The 19,788-nt window shown below is 41.0% G+C and overlaps 1 protein-coding gene across 7 annotated transcripts in view; it reads left to right on the top strand.

Moving 5' to 3' along the window:
• Nucleotides 1-2,158: 2,158 nt before the first annotated feature.
• The window catches only part of BBX (BBX high mobility group box domain containing), a 199,704-nt gene continuing 182,074 nt past the window's right edge, over nt 2,159-19,788 (top strand). For 6 of the 7 annotated variants that reach the window (XM_073306538.1, XM_073306507.1, XM_073306528.1 and 3 more), the window contains exons 1-2: nt 2,159-2,313; nt 5,355-5,427. The gene's annotated coding sequence lies outside the window, so the exon portion shown is untranslated. Of the gene's footprint in view, nt 2,314-2,976; nt 3,323-5,354; nt 5,428-19,788 lie in introns of those variants that run through there. The other variant, XM_073306477.2, reaches the window with a different exon arrangement.

The following is a 19,788-nucleotide window of genomic DNA, read 5'->3' as shown; positions in this document are numbered from 1 at the left end:
AGCTGTGGCCTAGTTTATTTAACCTCTCTATGCATTAATTTCCCCATCTGTAAAAATGGAGATAATACTGTTTACCTACCTTTGTAAAATGCTTTGAGAGCTATGCATGAAAATTATCAAACGTGCTAAGAACTATGGCCAACATTTCTAAAAGTGACTAGTGATTTGGGATGCCTCGATTTTTTACTGTCTGGCCTAAGACACCTAAATTGGACCTGATTTTCAGAGGATGACTCTCAGCCCTCAGCACTTTGTGAAAATCAAGAATGAAAACATTAAGTTGGGCACCCAAAAACCACTAGTAATTTTGAAAATCATGGCCTGTAATTCATATTCAATTATTCTGTCCCCAACCATCCTTATTGACAACAAGAGCAAGATGATGTGGTTTTACTATGCTGTTTAGAATTTTGCCCTTCTCTGAAGAAGAGTGTAACGCAGTGCAGGCCAAGTTAAAGTGTATCTCTTAGCCACAAAGAAATTAATATATATTTACACACACGTACCCTCCTACAAATCTACTTTCTGTCATTTTAGTGAGATACATCATAATAAATAATTTAAAAATGTTTGTAACTAAGGTGCACTGGAATAGAAGCAAGGAGAGGCCAAACAATAGGGAATGGGAGTTGAGGGGAAATCAAACCCTTTATTATGGAAAACCCACCAGTGGGAGCAGATGGAGAGGAAAGGAAAAATATATGAGTTTCTTAGAGCATTGGAAATATAAGTGGGACCAAAGGATAAAAAACTGCTCTTATATCTTAAAAATAAATTAATATGTTGTCTGCATGAGGCTGTCACTCCCATTTTATTCTATTATTAGTTATTATTTATGATTTTTTATTTTGCCAAACTCTGCTTGGAAGACATAATCCTAGCCCCAAAGAACTTGCAATCTGAGGGATAGTTTCTTTAAATCATAAAATAAATGTCACATTTTGTCTTTTAAAAATACTTAAGTAAAGTGCAGATGCCACAGGTTATCAGGCATAATGAACAATAATATGGTGAATCAGGTTACAGAGAATGTTTTCCTTACAATTATTTTGTTTCATTAAAACAGAAAAAGGAGCTTTTCATAGTTGTAAGACGTGTCAGCAGGTTTTTCAAGCCTCAATTGCAACAGTGATGCAGTTACACCAAAAGTTGCTGGTGTCATACTGTTGTTTTGTTTGTGAAGGTCTGAGATTAAAAATAAATGTCTAGATTTACTTCACCTCCATGTAAATGGTAATCTGTGACAGACTCTAACAGGACTGCATGCATCACAGGGAAAAGAACATATGTATGGCATGGTGTGTAGATTGTATTGTTATAATCTCCTAACTTATTTAATTAGCTTCAGTTGTCCATATTAAGCACTAATCTTAAAAAACAATATATTGTTTATGTTAAATTGGTAAGGGCCTCTGAAACACCTTTTGGAGAGAAAGATTATTAACACAGCATGCAGTACTAGTCCTTCATAGTATCGCTTTGCAATGTTATTGTCTGAAACCCTTTTGATAGTTCAGTGAGAAAATGACCATTTCAGCAAACTGTTTATCTTCATTGTTTTCAGTCCAGTGTGGTGGGGTTGATTTTCTGTATTTACTTACTAACTAGTCATTGACTATATAGATGCATTTCAGCTTTTCTGAACTTCTCTGTTCTGTATGTTTTGGCCTCTGAATGAAATCATCCCGACTTAAAATAAAAAAAAAAAAAGAGAGATAATCAGCAACAACTAAAATCCTGCCTTTTGCTACTTGTTTACCAGCTCAGACTGGCAAATCATAACACAAAGAAGTGCTCTTCCATGGGGCACTATACAGTGGCAATAAAAAACCCACTTCGGTATCCAGTGGAGTCGTAGTTTATTACCACAACCCTCCCAAGTCAACCAATGGACACCAGTTTCAAGCATTTTAACTAGCGCAGATCTGCCTTGCTCTCACTGACCTGAGTTTGCTGGTCCTTCTACCTGCCCTGCTAGGCTGTCTACAGGTCCTGAAACATTAGTAAAAGAAGCGAGATGATCTTTGTGTGTGAGTGTGTGCATACGAGCGTGTGTGTGCGTGCGAGTCTCTCGCTCTTTGGGTGTAACGGGCCAGCTGTATGGCTGGCAAACCTGTCCCTCAGTCCCTGAGCCAATCGCAGGCTGCCTTATATAAAAATGAATGTTTTCAGTCTCTCCGGGTTGCATGTACTGTATGTGGAGCAGTGTACAGTGAAAACCGAGGCTCTGCTGAGTGCTCTGCTCTTCACTTTCACATAGAGAAACACTGACTGGCCACTGAAACCCGCACGCACAGACAGACACACAGAGAGGTGAGTGCCCACAACCCCCCGCCTTTCCCTTCGCCATCCAGGCAGGAGAGGTGCCCTCTCCACACACTTTCCTTCCTATCACTCGCTCAGCAGCGCTGGGGCAGCCCCCAAGGACTCCTCCGGCAGCCGCCGCCGGTAGGGTGGACTTGGGGGAAGGCAGAGACCTTTACGTGTCCTGGGCTGCTGCTGCTGCCACGATTTCCAGTCACTTTTCCTCCCTCTTTTCACCCCAGCCTTCATTTCAAACTTTGGGTGGGGAGGGGGTTTGTTTCTGTCGCCTCCTTTCCTCGTTAAAAGGCCGGGCCGGGGGGGGGGCGGTGAGGGGAAGGGGAGGTGAATTGCAATGCAATGCATAAGAGGAGAGGAGGAAAAAAAAATACACCCGGGGTAGGCCAGCCAGTGCCAGGCTGCGTTTGAACCAGTACCTCTCCCCACAGAGAGGCAAGAGCCGCCAGCAGCAGCAACGGAGGAGCGAGGGGTGGGGGGAAAGAAGCTGAAATAGAGAGGAGGGATAACAACAACAAACCAGCCACACCGGCTGTGCGTTTGTGGGGGGCTTGACAGGGGAAATCGCGGCAGCCAGAAACGAAACTTCATTCCAGGGGCCGGTGGGGGGGGGGGAAGTGCGTTGATTTATTTTCGGGGCCAGGTTTCTCTGTGGGTTTTGTGTCACTTTAAAAAAGAGAGAGAGAGAGAGAAGCCAACAACAACCGGGCTCAGTTGTTCGCTTTGAGAGTTGGGAAGCTATATTTTCCGGTAGAGCCATCCGTGCGATGCACTCCTTCCCCCCCCCCCCCCATGTTGTAATTTGCTAGAGAAAAAGTGGGGCTAGTGCAAGGCGGGGAGGAAGAAAGAATAAGGGGGGGGGGAGTGACGGAGGAGGAGGAGAGAGGCTGTGTCAGGATTTTGCATGAATGTGGGATTATGTTGTGTCAATAAGTTTAAGGTGGAGAGAGAGAGGCTGGGGCGGGGAGGAAGGCCTTGGCTGTTTAAAGTCCTATTTCTGAAGGTAAGTTGTGACATTGGATGGTCGCGATGACAGAAAACTTGGAGATAATTTGCCCAGGGAGGGGGTTTGTGCCTTTAGTGGGGGTTACTCAGTCATCAGAAGCCAGATTGGTGTTAAACTGTTATTTGCTGCTGCGATATCGTGTCGCTGGTAAATTACAGAAATCAGACTCTTCCCCCCCCCCCCTCGTTTCTCTCTCTTCCTCCTCTCTCTGTGTTATTTGCAATGTATGAAACTTACATGGCTGGGAGGAGAGAACCGAGCCAGTGTAGGTTTGCAATGGGGGAGGAAGGGAGGGAATAGCATTGATCCTGGAATCTGTAAAACAGCAGGTTTGTGTTTAGAAATATCTTTTTACAGCCCGCTGCCGCTGAACGAGGAAGGTAAAATGAAACGATGCAAAAAGAAGCCGAGACAACATGTACGATAGAGAGAGAGCGAGTGAGCGGCACAGACGAGCTATTTTTTGCTTTCCTTTTCTGTAGAAAGGGGAAAGAAAATGCCTGGGTCTCTCCCACTCCCTGTGAGCAATGGCTTGCTGCTTTTATTTTAACTGTGTGAGGGGCAAATTAGCGACTCCTCACGAGAGGATCTTGTTTAAAAGTTTTTAAGAGGTGAGAGAGTATGTGTTGGGGAAAGAGTGGGGGGAGCCTTGTGGAAGGTGGTGGCGAGAAACCAGCCAGGCTGCTGAGGATGGTCACTTGGCCTGGGGCTTTGAAACCATTGCCTGTCCTACTAATGACACGTTCAAGTCCCAGATCTAGGCGCACCAGGGGTGGGGGCAGCTTGTCACCCCCCCCCCCCAGCCCACTCCCCGATATTAACACGCTGTGGAGATGGAGCAGGGACAGGAGTCTAGGTCTCCATGTGGCTCTGTGCAGCAGCAGCACCTCCCCGGTGGCAGCAGCGGGATCATCGCCCGGGCCCGCGGGGAGGAGGAGGGGAGCAGCAGCAGGGAGGTGTTTTTTGCCAGTCTGATTCACCAAATCTCGTTGGGGAGGGAAAGCTGGAGGGCTGGGGGGAGCTGCTCCGTCGTCCCCCTTGCTTCCCTTTCCTCCCTCCCCTCCTGAAAGGTGTTGTGCAGACTTTTCCCCCTGGGAGGGTGAGATTTGTGCATTACATTATTGCTCCTCTCCTCCCCCCCAAAGCAAGATGGACTCTCTTCTCTCTCTCTCTCTCTCTCTCCCCCCTCTCCCTGTGTCTTGTCAGCCTTTAAGATCGACATTTTGTAACTAAGATGCAAACTTGATGGTGACCAGGAGGAAAAAGGGAAAGCCGTGGGTCAGTCTAGCCTCTCTCCATATTTAATACCTTTCCTTTCACCCCACCCCAGAGCCCGGATTCTGGTGGCCCTATACTTTGCACAGGGGGTGGGTGGCGGTGGTGGCTTGTAAATGCATTTACCCATGCACTGTCTGGATTCAGGTCTCTAATCTCCGTGTGGATTGCGATGGTGGAGGGGCTTGTTTGGCGATTTCAGGACTCTCTAGATCTGGAAAAGGGGAATGGGCATTACCTGAAACAGTGCTACAACGTTGCAGCCGCCTCTGTCTCTCCCTGTGTATATCTCGTACCTGAAATCTGGGCTTGCTGATTTCCTAATATTCTTGTTACGTCGCTGAATTTATCCACGCTGGGGATTGAGCGAGAGCACTTGTATAAATCGTTGGGCTTTATTGTGGTTTATTTTTGTGTCCAACTTTCTGCCTTTTATTTTGATACGTCGCATATTTCATGGTGAGAGAGAGAGAAAATATCCCACCCCACTGATGCACACTCAGATGATTTGTTCCATTTGCCCAGTCCCAATGCCCTTTAAAGACATGGTGCATCTTTTGTTTGCTGTTTAAGATTTCCTGCGACTGTCAACCTGCTTCCCGTTTTAAGGAGAACTTATACGAGGGGGAGGGGTGTGTGAGGAGGAAGCAAGTTTCAAGTTTTGGGAATTTCTCCTCTTGTTGGCGTTGTGGCAAGTTGCAATATTGTAAAATCATGGTGTACTGATGATGTGCCTGTATTTGATACTTTATAGGTCACTATCACATGACAAAGGCTTTGAGACTGCTTCATCTTCCTCTGTCTGTAATTTCCACTTGCCTTCCTGGGTAAGTATGTAAACTGTACACCGGGAAAATAGTGTTAAATTGTTGTTAATGAGATACAGGCTGTCTCCTTGTTCCTTTTCATGGGGAAGATGCTTGTTCAGGTTTTAGCACCTCAGAAAACATGTCTTCTTTTGGGTGCTCATAGGAACTGTCAGATTACAAAGTTTGTGTTTTAGGAATGCAAGGGGGTGGGTTTTATGAACATGAAAATTAGAAGGCCCTCAGTGTTGGGATCTTAGCTCATTTGTGAAAGAAAAGCCCTTGGCTTTGAAAGAACAGTTGAATTATGGCAAAAGTTTTAAAACAATAATTGGAATATGAAAAGTACAACATTGTGGGTTAAAAAGTTATTAACCATATACAGCCTGTAAAACTTGAGGCTGCCAGTAGGGATCGGAAAATATCAAGAGGCATATGTTTAAAAAATCTAAGAGTTGTCTTCTAGGAGTTGGGGGGAAATTGTAATACTGGGGTGATAGGCGTTAACTTGGTTTTAACATGCAAATCCCACTTTCCTGGTAATTCTTGTGCTTTCTGTATCTCTCACCATTTTTCTTCCTGGGATTGGTAACCCAGGTAGCTACTGAATTTGAAAGACAAATTTTAATCATTAAATTGCTAACATTTCCAAAGTACTTTTAGGAACTAGAGCATTTTTGTTTGTTTTTGGAAGAGTTTGACACTATTGAACCAACATAATGTACTTGTTTCAAACAGAGATTCGAACCTGTGGGGCCAAATGAAGAGCTGGTATAAGTGGGTGTAACTCAAGTCGTGTTGGTGCAGTTGAACCTACTGACAGTGGTCTGAATTTGGTCCCTGATGATGGAAAAACATAGCAACATTGCAAATATTGAGTATATATACTTAAAAAAAAAACCAACACACACATTTAGGGGGCCAAGTTTAGTTCTCATAAAAGCTCATTAATAACACAGTCTTGATCTTCAGCAGCCCCTGTATGGCAAACATGAGGTATGTGATGATCCCAAATAGGCAAAGGAGGCAGTGGAAGTAGCTGCTCTTGTGGGATCTTTTGAAATGGCTACAGCCACAATACTAACTAGTGGGATATTGGCAGCGGAGAGACTGTGCCCCATGACTTGTCAGAATGTTGGAGGGAGGTGGATTCTGCTTCTTTTCCCAGTCCCTGCAGAGATTAACACCCAGAGTTCAATAATTCAGCCTGTATGGGGAGTAGTGGGTGGGGGTATAGACATGCCTTTCATCCTTTGACATAAACTATAATGTCAAAAGTAATTGAACACAAAATAAACTAATTACAATTTTATTACAAGAGCAGTTGCACTGGAAAAATATAGTTCTCAAAAACTGCTAACCAGATTTTATAATCTTATTGATAAGAATCGCATTATGTGCATAATAATTGATGCAACAGTCTTTACAAAGTGAAATCGCATACAAAATTCAAAAGCTTACTGATAGGACTCAGACTGTTGCTCAAAGCTGAATACATAAATATTGACTTTTGAAAAAATTCTCTGTTTATATTTGAAGTCAAATTAGAATTCTGTACACTATAAAAGGTTTTCTCTTTATTTGGTGTAATGGTGTAGGATTTTTGGGAAGATCAGAACTTGAGACCTTACATCATAACTGGCTTGGTCATAATACTGTCCTTGGTCCTTGCACTTAATACATAGCTTCCACACAATATGGAGATGTGTGGGTGCATAGAATTCTGTTCCATAAATGATCGTGTTCTCCATGCAGCTCTGCAAGAAGTGGACAGTTTAATTCTACTCATACTTACAGAACCAGTGTAAATGCAGCTGCAAATAGCATTGAAATGGTATTTACAAATTAGGAAGCAGAGAAATGGTAAAATAGCCTATTGAAGAGGAAGGAGTAATGGAAGCTTTAAGGAAGCACTGAAATAATTTTTGTTGAAATTGAAAAAGTAATATAAAAATGTATCTAGTTAATGGTAGAATGGAGATTTCCTCAAATTTAGCTATTACCAGATACTTTCATTTACTTTTGGGAATTCTTCTGTTTGATTAAAGTTAAGATTTTGTTTTTAATCACATGGTTTTAGGAGATATAATCACTGTATAATTTGATTTTTAAACAGAGTTTAGTAAACAATTTTCATATAAATCCCAATATAATGTGTAAGGTCAGATTTTGGTCTCGGTTACAAACTAATCTACAATAATCCCAATGAAGTCAGGTGTTGTGGGGGTGCAGGGGTGGGGAATTGTTTCCTCCAGGATCCATGTGCAGAAGGACCAATAATCTCAGATACTGGCCCATAATCTCAAACGTTGGGCATATCATCAACATACACAACTTGTCTGAATTACTGGAGCAAAATTGTAAATAAGGTTTCAAGTAAACACACAATTTAATGTAAAATCCTCTTTGGTGGTTTTGATCAGCACAAAATGTGTTTGCGAGGAAACCTAAGACCTGTATCACAAACCTACTGTATGTGCATTGACTTCAATGGAAGTTACCTTCAGCAAAAGGCCTGTAGGAGAGATGGTTCATTTATAGGTATCTTCCTGTCCAATGTGAGGAGGAAGGCCCTAATGTCTCCTAGTTTTTCTTTGAATAATTAAAGATATTAAATGTCAATTTTCTACATTTAATATCAGTGATAATGCATTTTTATACCTAACATTTTTTTCTTTCATCCCAAAGGATCTCAAAGCACTTTACAAACTATGACCCCAACCCAGCAGATCACATAAGTAATTTTAAGCAAATGAGTAGTCCCATTAAAGTCATTCATGTGGTTAAAACTATACCTGTGCCTAGGTTATCTGCTGGATAGGGGGCCTAAATACTATACTTACTACAGCACTGAAACACCGCCCACATCTTGCGTACAACACACAATGTAACAATGTGAGGATAGGAAATTTTGGCCAACAGCATTGGGGTAAACCTTTCTTTTACATAATGTGCAAAAGGAGGATGTATACACACAAAGTAGCTAAGTCCTCTGTTTTACTTTTTATGGTAGATCTGCCTGTGCAAAGTAATTAGATACATGTGTGTATAGGTTGTTTATGAATCCATTCACCCCAGCACCTGTGAGGTGAAACATGGCATCTGTTTAACAGTGCACGGCCTCCATAATATGCAAGATTTCATGTATATTCAAAAGTGGTTTAGAGCGGAAGGATGGCATTATAGATTAGGCCCCAGAGTGGGACTCAGGAGATCTGGGTTCAATTTCTGCCTCTGCCACACATTATCTGTGTGACCTAGGATAAATGATTTAGTTCAGAAAGTTTCAAAAGTGGCCACTGGTTTTGCCTGACTTAATTTTTCAGTGTGCTCCCTTGGGCTGAGCAGCCACAGTTCCAGTTGAAGCTACAAGTGTTCAGATGGAGTCACCCTGAACTGGAGACTGCTTTTGAAAATGGAGGCTTTTATTTCCCACTGCTTCACTTTTCCTTCTGTAAAATGGAGACTGTTAATATTTCCTTGTATCATAAGAGTGTCGGAACATTCAACTCATTCACATTTTTGGGATACTAGAGTGATGTGGGCAATGGAAGTACCTATGTAGATAAATCACATGGCACACATGCTATAGTACAGTTTTTCTTACTGATTATTATGTTTCGTAATTACAAATGATATTACTCTAAATATCTCTTATGTTTCCTTGTTACTTAATAGGCCATTTAGCTTGATTTAAATACTTTAATTATATGTATTAAAATTATCTCCAGAAAGTAAACATGAAAAAGTCAACTTTCATTTAGAGTATAATTTATTTAGTTAATTTTGTTTTTGTGGTGTCTTGTTCAAACCCATTTTATTTTTCAATTTTATATGAAAATGTTACTAGTTCAGACCCTCATTTGTAGGTCCATAATAACAACCAGTTCTGTGAGCTTAGCTGGTGGTCTCAGTTCTGTTGCTAGTCGATATTTGTCAATTTCACAAAAAAAAGACTATCACAGCTGACATCCTCCTTAATGGTTTGAGAAGAGCCCAGGACTGAATGAGCATAAAGATTAAGCTAATTTTAGGAGTGAGCCACCAAGTCACTGTTGAACCACATTGGTGAGGCAATGTAGGGAAGCTTGCACTCACATTGTCGTTCTTGTTCTAAAAATAAATAATAATAATTAGCAGTGATAGGTCCTGATTCAGAAAAGCACTTAAACCTGTGCTTCCAGCAAAGTACTTGAACCATACTATAGGTATAAATCTCAGAGGTGGGCCAGCATTATTATCTCCATTTTTGAGATGGGAAAACCGAGGTGTAGAGAGATGAAATGGCTTGCGCAAGGTCACAAAGCAAGCCAGCAGCAGACCCAGGAATAGAATCCAGATCTTATTCCCAGTCTAGTGCCCTGTTCCCTGGAACATGCTGCCTCCAAAGCAGTTGCTTAAGCAGGTGCACTGAGCACGTGAGATTCCAATTGACTTCAGTGGGACGACTGATATGCTTAAAGTTAGACACCTTAAGTACCTTGCTGAATTGGGGATTTGAATTTATAGGACTCCAGCTGTGTCAATTTGCTGTTTTGCCAGTAATTCACTTAAAGTTACTGGTGTAAAAATTTTTTTGCAACTAATATTCAGCTGTTAGTTTTTCGCTATAGTCAGATTTATGGACAGGAGCTTCTAAATATCCTCGAAAACAAAAGGAGTACTTGTGGCACCTTAGAGACTAACAAATTTATTTGAGCATAAGCTTTCATGAGCTACAGCTCACTTCATCGGAAAGTGAGCTGTAGTTCATGAAAGCTTATGCTTAAATAAATTTGTTAGTCTCTAAGGTGCCACAAGTACTCCTTTTCTTTTTGCGGATACAGACTAACACGGCTGCTACTCTGAAACCTCTAAATATTCGGCAATTTATTAACCTGAGGCTTTTGCCTTTCCCATTATGTGCATCAGTATTTAACCAACAGTGGATAATTTTTCACTTCCCAGCATCAAGTTTTAGAAATAAGATGTTGCCTTGCAGGCATGTGGTAGTAAAAGAAACAAAATGTACTAAAACTCACCATCCCCTACAATGAAATTATGTTAATATTTATAATTCATCTAATTTAAGTCAGCGTTAACTTAAATATAAAACGTATAACTTCCTGAAGCAACTACTTTGGCAATATGGCCATATTTTGGTAAATAAAGGTGATTTATCAATTTGAACTTCTGAGCTCACTAAACATATTTCAACATATCAGATATTCAGATTTGCTGATTACTATTTCTTGACTGAGGATATATTAGCTTTGATTAAAATAAGTTCTCTTTGATGAGAGGAAAAATACTCTACTAAATGCACCTAATTGTAGACCTATTTGTAGTGTGCGCTCACAATGATAGCAGTGCTTTATTATTTTTAATATTTATAAACTCAGTTACATAAGAGATTAATCAACAAAGAAAAAAACATGCTTTTGACAGACTTTCCAGCACTTCTACTTTCTTTTTCTCTAGCATAGATATGCATAATGTAAGAGTGGGTCCATAAGGTTTTTCTTTTTTTTTTGTATGAATAGGAGACTTCAACAATTCAACGTATGAAAATATACTGGCTTTGGGTACTTCTGCCTGCAAGAAAGTTTAATGAAATGAAAGCTTAGTCTTTAGCAGGGGAAAGAAAGCTAACTGAATTTTATAAAAGTAGATTCAGATTATTAGTTGCTTAGGAGACATAAAAAGAAAAGGAGTACTTGTGGCACCTTAGAGACTGACAGATTTATTTGAGCATAAGCTTTCGTGAGCTACAGCTCACTTCATTAGATGCCTAGATTTTTTTTTTTTTTTTTTATAATACTACTTTCCCACTAGTATTTTGGTGGAAGGGATTTTTTAAGTGATGTAGGTCTACACAGGTGCAAAAATCACTTTGAAAATATGAAGTAGCACCCCACTGGTCTGTAATGTCACTAAGGGCCTGTGACAATCAGGGGCCTCATTCAGCAAAATATATATTCAGTGGGTTTCCATGAGATGGGATCTGTAGAACTTAATTCAGATTCGAGAGACCAAAAATGTCTGTCTGTCTTTGCTATGGATGTTAACAAGTTTTGTCTCCCCATTTCCTCGCTAGTTTGTAAGTGAACGGGAAGGTGCATCTCCCCCACTGCCTGTTTTTCTGAAAGATAATCAATATGACAGGCTGTGTCAGATTCTGCTCTCAGCTTCGCCTTTGTAAGTCCAGAGTAACTGCAATCATTGTAATGGAGTTACTCTGTGTATGCACAGGTGTAACTGAAAGTTCCATGTAACCCGGTAGGCCTGAAAGAATGCATGCTAAGGGATTCATCCTGCTTCCCCTGAATTCAACGAAAGCAGGATCAGATTGTAGAGGCCCTGATCCTGCTCTTATTAATGTCAGTGACAGCAGAATCAAGGCCATATGAGGGTACAAATGAAGAGGGCGCACACAAACTGCCAGTGCCCTGGTAGATTGGGACTGCTAAATACACCATGCTGCTATTGCATTGAGGTCTCTGAACTCAGGCCTTTTCAGTCTCTGCACCATAATATTTTCAATGAGCTCCACTAAGACTTTTCAGAATATGCTTTGGCATAGGTCTCATTTGTTCTCCAGTTTTATTTGTGTCTATGTACCACTCAATCAGGAGTTAACCAATACTACTAGCAAGAGCTCTTGAGGGTGGATAATACACATCACATGATAATAGTTAGGATTATGCCTCTTGCAGAGGAATAGTCAGTCATCTTTCTCCAGCCTGTGTTCTTTTTATGGCATTTTTATGTGTATGGGATTTTTGTGGTTGTTAAAGCAATACATATGAGGATGTCATCACAAGAGATTTGCAGATGAACTTGGGGTAGAGGAGAACCAGGGTGGCTAGATTTCCTTTCACTTACACCAGCTTAAATCTGGAGGAACTCCATCAAAGTCAGTGGAGTTAAACTCGTGTGAGATTCTGACCCAAAGTCTGAAAGCAAAAGCCTCAGAAGGAAGTCTCCAAGTAGTGTTTTTGCCGGGTTTCTGAAACTATATTGTTGGGTTTAGCCAGGTTGGATTTGCTTTCTACAGATGGTCTTTGGGCCAACCAGGCAATGAAACAGCTAGGCAATGAAATATGCAACAGTGATTTTTCTTAGTGAGAGGATGATACATTGGGAAACTAAGGCATTTTTGGCCTAACTGTCACTGAAGAACAGACTAGGGCCGAATTCTGAATCTGCATCTATGCAGTTTGATTCCTCACAGAGCCACAGTGACTTCAGTGGGGCTCTGTCTGAGCATAGTGTTTCACCCATATGCATCCAGGTGCAGGATCGTGTCCCTAAAGTTGTTAGAAGACTCTAATTTTCCTCAGAGGAAGCAGCTCATACCTTTGCTTCACATTATTATTAATTATCATTTATATTACAATAATGCCCAGAGGGCCCAATCTGGGTCATGGGCCCATTATGCCGGAAGCTGCACAAACGTATAGTAAGAGACAATCCAAGTCCTGAATAGCTGACAATATAAGATGACAAGAAGTATAGGAAGGGTGAGGGTTGGGGGAAGAGAGTCAAAATATACAGACTTCCCCTAACTGAGAGGGTATTCTTCCATTTTATGTTTTCCGATCTAGTTGTTGATGAAGTATATGGCACACACATTATGATTTGTTGCAGTAAAACATACCACCCTAATTTGACCTTGGTCCTAACAAGAAGGCTCTTCTCTGGGTCAAGCTTTCATTTATGCCCTGTTTAAACTACACTACCAGTAATGCTACCCTAAACTACCAGTAATGCGTCCCTAACAGATAGGTTTAGGAAAACCATTATGCGTCTAAGATTTGATGTTTAAGTTTCAATACTCATCAAGAAATCTTGAATAGACTTTCCAGGTAGATTTTGAATGCTTGTCATTAAGGGAGCATGCCATTACCATTGTAGTTCAGAGCAAGATCAGTTGTGAAAATCTCAGATACCCTGGATGGCTAAGTAAGGGGAGCTTTTGGAAAATCTGGAATAGAATTGTGTACTGGGGAAGAAGTATTATCACACCCACCTTTCTGACGTGTCCAACTTTAGCATTTCTTTCTCTTTGCAGATGGTTTCTTCATGCCTAAGCTTCTACTTGAATAACACTGATTTATGCAGTGTGGAAAATGACATGCATGGCTCAAATCATGCAAGTCAGTGAGCATTCCATGTGCCACACTTGCAAGATCAGAGCATAACTTTAATTTGAAATGTCTGTAAAATAGATTTTAAAAAAATGTAGAACTCCTTTATTTAGTTTGTGTGGAATATTATTTCTGTACATCATGTTAAATATCATCCACACACAATATTCTTAATATATTTTGAAATAAGTATGCAAAATTGAAGCATGATCAAATACTGATTATGAGGCTGGTGTACAAATTAATAAGCAAATTAAAATAGCATAATTAATTTCCAGCTTCATTAGAAGAAATGGAGACATGCACTGGGTGGGTGGTGGAGAAAGGGGAGGAATTCGATGTTTGCAAAATGGAAAGTGCCAAAACTGGTAGTGAAGTAAGTTACGCAAATAGCTATTGAAAATGTAGTATTCTGGTCCTGTTGATAAAAACTTAATGCATAAATAGTAACCAGAAGTTCCAAAAATCATGCAATCAAGAATGTTAGATTAAATAGAGAAAACGAGTTTTTCAACCGAATAAGGGGGAGGTAGCTTTAAATTTTGTTTATTGGTATACAAAAGATTAACAAGAGGAGGTAAAATATGAAGGGGTAAATGCTGTCCTTGGAAGTATGTATGGAACTCTCCGTGACTAGAAAGAGAATTGCATGTGTGCATTTGGAGGCAAAATTTAGCTTTAAGTGCTTGAATGCAAATTTGGTAATACAGCCATATTTGGTTTAAAGCCGTTGTTTTTGCCTGTTGCCAAATTACAATACTTCTTTATTTCTAATTTAGTATTCCAGTATACATAGTAGTCCATGCTGTTTCACTGCACTCGATATTGTGACAAAGCAACTGCAGGGTATGTGAAATGAGTTGTATAGTCAAAAGGCACGCTGTACGGCAAAGCTAAATTTTTCAAAACTGCCACAGTGATATGGACACTCCATTTCCATTCAGATTAATTAGAATTGAGCATCCAAAGCCCTTTGGCAGTTTTTAAAATCACAGCCAAACTGTTTAACTCTTAGAAATGACTGTTCACAGGAACAGTCCTATCACCCTGTCAAAAGCAAACTTTGGGCTGTGTCCCCTTTAAAATCTTTGCAGGATTATCTGATATTGGTCAGTTACAGAAGACCCATCAGTGGGAAATCCACTGATCATGTTAAGTAGAAACCTTAATGTAAATTGCCAAGCATTCCATCTCCATGTACTGTGTGGCACTTGGGTCAGACTGAATCAGAGGTATTCTGAAAAAAAGAGGCAGCTCAGAAGGCCTAATCAGACATTCCACTGCTTGTGAGAATGGATTTCACCTAAAGAATCATAGAATATCAGGGTTGGAAGGGACCTCAGGAGGTCATCTAGTCCAACCCCCTGCTCAAAGCAGGACCAGTCCCCAACTAAATCATCCCAGCCAGGGCTTTGTCAAGCCTGACCTTAAAAACTTCAAAGGAAGGAGATTCCACCACCTCCCTAGGTAACCCATTCCAGTGCTTCACCACTGTCCTAGTGGAAAAAGTTTTTCCTAATATCCAAGAATTGTAATTAGCAGCCAGCTGTGGCCAGTAGTCAAGTGGCTAGTTTATATGGTCAAAAATCCACTCCCTGATGGATCTATAGAGTAACACTTAGTTTGCTGTGGCTCTCTCTTTAGTGCGGTCAGACAGGGAGAAAACAAAACGAAGCTGTCAGCAGGCAAAGTGTCATCAGGATCAGACACACCCTGTCCCACTGGTAGGTGGAGATAGTTGAACTGCACATCCCCTATCTGTCCACCCCCCATTAAGGAATGCAAAGTTCCACATTTGGATTGTAGGCTCATAAATGTACTGCTCACACAATTTCACAAAATATTCATATTTTAGATGCTTTTTTTGAAGGAGCAGCTATCCATTTATAGGTCTATCCTAGCCCTTCCCTCAAAACTTGGGTTTTCCATATTTTATCCTAATCAGTGAAGTTGGTATTCAGTCTTAACAGTTACGGCAACTCTTATATAACCAAATATTCATAGCTGAGATTAGAGACATATATAGAAATTAAGAGAATTTGAAACAAAGGTCAAAATGATATTGTAAACTGTGAGTCTATTAAAAAAAAAACTTCCTGAAAAAAGTATAAACCCAGGTCATTTAAAAAACAGATGGGAGAATTACTGAATATTATCTACTCTTTTTCCTAAGAGAACAGGCCTAAATAACAGGAATCAGTCACAATGAAGGGGTCACCATTCTCATTTTAATATACTTTTGGAACTAGTGCAATCATGTCCAGGGTCTGGGGAAAGCCAGATATTTGGGTAGCTTATTATTTAGTATTGAAACTGCAAATTACTGAGACACTCTGTGAAATCCCCTTTAAAAAAGAGTGCTTATTTAACATGAGTGTTTGGAACAGAATGTTTTACTGATGTGGCTGATTTTTATAGTTAGCACAGCTTCATATGGTTGAACCATCATTTTCCTAACTGGTGTGGGTCTTTAAAAAAACAAAAACAAAAAACCCATGTAAAATATTTTGGATATTTTCCTCAGGAGCTCCCACAGTGTGAGTTGTGCCTAGGTGTTTGAACCAAGATTTTCAATAGTGATTTTTGGGTGCCCAAGCTGAAACACTCTAAAGGGGCCTGATATTCATAAAGTGTTTAGCACCGTTCTCTGAAAAATCAGACCCCTGTAAGGTCTTTCATGCTGGACACCCTGAAATTGAGCCACTCAAATTCACTGATCATATTTGACAATATGTACTATGACGCTCTTTTTAAATGGTTCTCATAGTCTTGGGGCCTAACTCAGACCTGGTGTAAACTGGTGCAACTCTATCAGCTCTTACAGCACAGTGCAGACAGAATTCGGCCTTTTGTTTATAATGAAAGCACTAGCTAAGCCTGTTAGGAGTAGTGCATGTTAAATATATTGCTCTGACTACATTGATAGCATGTAGTTGGAGGAACTATATTCATTTTTATATCTCATCGCGACAAATAAAACTTGCTGGCTGTTTCCCTTCCCTTTGATCTATCTGATTATTTCCCCAACTTGATGAAAATATCCCACCAACAGTCCAACGTTTCTTTTAATATATCCTTATGTTTGGGTATTTTACAGAAAATCTTAGCCCCATTATCAAATGACATAATCCCATAACACAGGAAATATACCACAGAGAGTCTGATCATGCTCCCACTGAAGCCAGTGACAAATGTTGCCATTGACTTGGTGGATAGAGATGTAGGTTCATTGGGAATACCTTCATGAATCTTTCCTACATTAATAACATTTCTTAGGGCTCAGCTACACTTAAAAAGTTCTACTTTTGTTGCGGGGCTTGTTAGTTATATCAGTAAAAGCCCTAGTGTGGCTACAGTGATAACGGTGTAAGGGTCCCTGACATCCATATAGTTTATTCAACTCCCCAAACCAGAATAAACTATACCAATTTAAGCACTTTTATATGGGTGTAATGGTGTCTGCACTAATGGGTTTTTTACCACTTTAACTATACTGGTATAATTTATTGTGCAAGTTCAAATAAAGCCAGATTGATGAGTTAAAGAGAGACTAAATTAGTGCACTTTTCTAAGCTAAAGAAAGGGTCACACTTCTCAGGAGGTTGGGGGGAGTGAAGAATGGTTCAGTGGATAAGGGTTTTTTGGACTATCCTACAGACTGAGCAGCCTTTACAAAGTTCTGTGCACTCTTATCACCAGCCTACCCCATTTGGTACAAAAGACCTGGGAACTCGTCTGGGTTCTGCCACTGATTTGCTTTGTGGCCTTGGACACATCCCTTTGGGCTAGATTCACAAAGGAACTTAGGTGCCCAACTGCCTCTTTTGGTACTTCAGTCCAACATTCAGGTACCACTGACATTCTCAAAACTGCTGCTCAGCTGCTGCCTAACTCAGTAGGCACCAAAGTTTCCCCTAGTAGACGTGCAAAGACAGCTAAGTGCTGATACCGCTCCACAGCTAATGAGCAGCTCAGAGCCTTAGCTCATGGCTAAGTGCTGGGGAGATACGCGGGCTTGGCATTCTCCTGCTTATCTCGCCTGTGGGGCCCAATCTGGTAGGCATGCTGAGTCCCCTTTGTGAAGCTAGTCCTTCCTCTTTCTAAGGCCAGGTCTATACTACACGCTTACTTCGGTATAAGCGTGTTGCTCAGGGGTGTGAAAAAACCAGACCCCGAGCAACATAGTTATACTGACCCATAACCCCTCGTGTAGACAGCGCTATGTTGCCAGAAGAGTTCTCCCACCAACATAGATACCGCCTCTCACGGAGATGGAGTCATTAAGCCAGTGGGAGTCCTGTCATCTTAGAGCAGTGTCCCCCAAACTTTGGGGATCACCCCCCTAGGGGGGCACAGAGGAACATTCGGGGGGGGCGTGCGGTAGGGAGGGAGCGCCACGCTTCCAACCCCACTCCACCCCCTGACCAGCTCTGCTCCTCCCTCAACCCCATTCAGCCTCCAGGCCCAGGTCCACCTTCACGCCCTCTCCACCCCCAATCCCAGCTCCACTCTGCCTTCAGCCCCAGCTCTGCTGCTCAGGAAGCCTTGGCTGCGCAGTAATGGGGGGGCATGTGCCTGAAAAAGTTTGAACGCCACTGGCTTAAAGCGTCTTCACCAGAAGCGCTACAGCAGCTCAGTTACATTGGTGCAGCTGCGCCAGTGCAAGGTTGTAGTGTTGACCTGCCCTAACTCGGTTTCCCTATTTGTAAAGCAGGGACAATAATACCTTCCTGACTTTGTAAAGCATTTTGCAACCTATGGATGGAAAGTTCTATGTTGTAGAACTGGTCAGAAAGTTTGAGACTTTGAAATTGACTCTTCCCCTGGCCCCCCTCCCCTCCCCCCCAAAAGCTTTTCCCCATTTTTAACCCTCTGTTTCATGTAGTGAAGATACTTAGTATTAACGTTACTACTACCAGTTGCTGTTTGGCATACACTGCACATGAGCCTACTCAATATTTGTTTAATATGCTTGCAGATCACCTGTAAGATCTGGAAAAGACAGTCTTCTCAGTTCCCTCAAAGGCTTAAATTTGGCTAGACTGATTTGTGGCTTTCTGTCCTGCCATAGACAGGAAATGAATCTCTCGCTAATCTAACGTGATATTAAATATACAACTAAATACATGTACACTAGGAAAGGCTTTCAAATTATACAAACCAAAGCAGTGGAGGTCATATTTTGTCAAACAGGGAAAATTTATTATAAGGTAATGATACTTAGCACTTTTATTGTGAACTTTACAGATATTAACTATCTGATCCTTACAACATTCCCCATGTGAGAGTTATTCTCATCTTCATTTGGTACATGGAGAAATACACGCAAGGATGTTAAGGTGAAGCCATACAGTAACTAGCAAAGCCAGACAATACTCCTGAAGTTCCTAACTTCTAGCCCTATGTTAAGTCCACTAAACAGTGTTGCCACATTGGTGCCATAAACTAAGTACTGTATATGCAAATTCCTCGCATCTGGAAGAGAACTCTCCCCCAACTAGCTAACTAAGGATATATATATAGTTAGTGTCAGCAGTGACATTTCTCAAGAGACCATATCATTTCAGTATTATTAGCTATGTGTATGCAGGGTCAGACTAAATCTTTTAGTGTCCTGAATCAATATTGTGAAGTGTTGTATTTTCAAGATCTCATGATGCATGATAAAAACATTGTGTTCTGGATCACGTCCTTTAGAGCACAGGGCCTGGTTCTGTTGATCCAAGGTTCCACCTTTAATCCTCTGCAGTACATACATTGCCGTGCACTTTTCATAAATACATAAAAAGTCTCTAAGACAGGCAATGAGTTCTGCTACTCTCAAGATCGGCATCACTGGTTTGGAAACAAAGACTGTCTCTTTGGCATGTTAGGGTTTTGTGAGGGACTTGACAATATAAAAGTCCCAAAATGTACTTTGTCAGCTTTCCGAAGTTCAACAGTTTAATAACAGGCAAAACAAATGACTGCCTACATAAAGCAAATAGGCCTGAAAAGCCTTTGCTCTCACTCTTTTCAGTGGCTTGCACTGTTTTCAGCTCTTGGTTTTTATGCTGACCCAGGACTCCAAAAACATCCTGCCTCTTAATAGATACCTCATCTGAGCACACTTGAACTCCATTTCACAGAAGAATTCTTAACACCAAAAACTCACCCAAGTGTTTTAACCAGCACTGCAGTTGAGATGGTAAAAAAGTTCCCATTAAACTCATTCAGAACTTTCCAAAACTTACAACTTCTGGGAATCCTGTAA

Source organism: Lepidochelys kempii, chromosome 1, assembly GCF_965140285.1.
Source record: "Lepidochelys kempii isolate rLepKem1 chromosome 1, rLepKem1.hap1, whole genome shotgun sequence".
NCBI lineage: Eukaryota > Metazoa > Chordata > Testudines > Cheloniidae > Lepidochelys > Lepidochelys kempii.
The sequence above is the reverse complement of the archived record's forward strand: the minus strand, read 5'-3'. Positions and strand labels throughout refer to the sequence as shown.